Genomic DNA, 2717 nt, shown 5'->3' on the forward strand with positions numbered 1-2717 from the left:
TGGTATACTATGGCCTGGGAGAGCAGTAGAAGATGGCCCAAGTCCTTGGGCCCCTGTACCCATGTGGGAGACCCGGAGGAAGCTCCTGGCTCCTTGCTTCGGATCAGCACAGCTCCGGCCATTGCAGCCATCTGGGGAATGAACCATTGGAGGGAAGGCCTCTCTTTCTGTCTCTACCTCTCTCTGTAACTCTATCTTTCAAATAAATAAAATAAACCTTAAAAAAAAAAAAAATACCTTTTGGGGCCAGCGCTGTGGTGTAGTAGGTAAAGCCACTGCCTGCAGTGCCAGTATCCCGCATAGGCACCGGTTCGAGTCCCAGCCTCTCCACTTCCAATCCAGCTCTCTACTAAGACCTGGGAAAGCAGTAGGAGATGACCCAAGCTGTTGGACCCCTGCACCCTTGTGGGAGACCCGGAAGAAGCTCCTAGCTCCTGGCTTCTGATTGGCCTAGCTCCGACCATTGAAGCCACCTGGGGAGTGAACCAGCAAATGGAAGACCTCTTTCTCTCTCTCTCTCTCTCTCTCTCTACCTCTGCTTCTCTTTAACTCTGCCTTCAAATAAATAAATAAAATCTTTTTTAAAAAATACCTCTTATAGTATAAAAACTAATAATTAGTGTTTTATTAATATTTTTGGCACCAAACAACCCTATTTACATGTGTTATGAATTTCATTAGAATAAGCCAAGCACCAAAAGACAAGTACAGCATGTTCTCACTCACTTGTGGAATCTAAAAACGTTGATCTCACAGAATTAGAGTAGAATGATGGTTGCCTGGGTCTGGGAAGGCTACAGTGTGGGAGTGTGATTACCAAGTTCAAAGTCACGGCTAGTTAGGAGGAATAAGTTTTAGTGTTCAACAGTCCAGGACAGTGACTGTGACTAACAGCAATCTACTATATATTTCAGAATCACCAGAAGAGGGGATTTTCAATGTTCTGTCCACAAAGAAATGTATTTGAGATGATGGAAATGCTTATTTCTCTGATTTGATCACTGCATTTTTTTTTTTTTTTTTTTGACAGGCAGAGTGGACAGTGAGAGAGAGAGACAGAGAGAAAGGTCTTCCTTTGCCGTTGGTTCACCCTCCAATGGCCGGCGCACCGCGCTGATCCGATGGCAGGAGCCAGGTACTTATCCTGGTCTCCCATAGGGTGCAGGGCCCAAGCACCTGGGCCATCCTCCACTGCACTCCCAGGCCACAGCAAAGAGCTGGCCTGGAAGAGGGGCAACCAGGACAGAATCCGGCGCCCCGACCAGGACTAGAACCCGGTGTGCCGGCGCCGCAAGGCGGAGGATCAGCCTAGTGAGCCACGGCGCCAGACTAAAGTGGCTTCTGAACCTTAATGCCTTCCTGTTGCCTGAGTTGTTTTGACTGGATCCCAACATGCTTTCCTCAGTGGATGTTTTTGGAAGGAGCTAAATTGGTTAGAATAGTTAAATTGGACTGATTTCTCCTGGAGATTAAGTAACAGAGATAGGAATAATGTAAATTTGCTTTTTTTCTTTCTTTTTTTTTTTTTTTTGGTTTCTTGAATCTGAAATAAGTTTACTGCAGGAAGTGGATGCAGATAAAAATATATTCAAGTGATTGGGGCTTGAAATACTCCACAGAAATGGATCTCCTATTTAATGTCAGAAAGCAAAACAAGAAAGATGTTGTGTGTAGTTTTTTTTTTTTTTTATGATGAATGCTTAGTGGAATTGAGTCTATTCCCAATGGGAATGGGTGGGTAAAGGATCCCTACCTTTCCTAAAGAGGAGTTAACATTGATGAGATACTGGTAAACAAAACCAGACTGTTCCCCAACCTCTGGTAGTCTACAGTCTGGGGCCAACAGAACAGAACTGTCTCATTTCTCACAAGACAATAACTAGAAGGGGCATTTTTGTACCATTCAGAAATAGCAATGAGAGTTATAAGGCTCCATGCTCAGTGCTTCACACTCAAAAACTCCTTTACCACAGCCATGGGGAACAGACCACGTGGTTAGGGTCATTCCCAGAGCGCTATTAAGTTCGCAAATGATTGATCAGTTCAACAATTCAGGGGCATATCTTCTGCTATGAGGTCGGTTGCTGCTCTGAGTGGTCATCAGGCCTGGTCCAGGTCTGGGTGGGGGTCCTCATCTGTGTGAACAGCCCACCATGCATCGATCTGCACGGCCAGAAATCGGGGTGCCTCCTTAACATCCCCCCTCTGACACACGCGCAGGTAATCCTCCATCATGCCCTGATGGCTTTCCTTCCTAAACTCTCCTGAGTCTCCCACTGCTGCCCACTGCCATCCCTCCATCTCCATCCAGACTGCCACCCTAGCTCACCTGGGGACTGCAGCTGCCTCCTGAGTCCCCACAACAATCTGAGCTTCTAGCTGCTTCCCACACTATAGCAAGAGTAGCCTTTTCAAAAGACAAATCCCATTTCTCTTGCTTTTTCTGCCCCAGACCAAAGCCCATTGGGTGGTCTAGAGCAAGGCAAAGTCCCAGCTACCTTAGAGAGAATACTAGAACGCAACAATCCTTATGTAGGTGCATAGGACCCAAGCCAACGCCACTCTGATCCTAACCCACTCAGACTTAAAGGTCAAAAATGAAGGATTACTGCAGTCATGCAACCGACATGGTTGGAGGAAGACATCACAGAAACCAAAATCCATCTCTCCAGTTGTCGGTTTTCTCAGGCTCTTGGCTCTGGCATGGTACTTGGAGC

Source organism: Oryctolagus cuniculus, chromosome 9 (genome assembly GCF_964237555.1).
Source record: "Oryctolagus cuniculus chromosome 9, mOryCun1.1, whole genome shotgun sequence".
Taxonomy (NCBI): Eukaryota; Metazoa; Chordata; class Mammalia; order Lagomorpha; family Leporidae; genus Oryctolagus; species Oryctolagus cuniculus.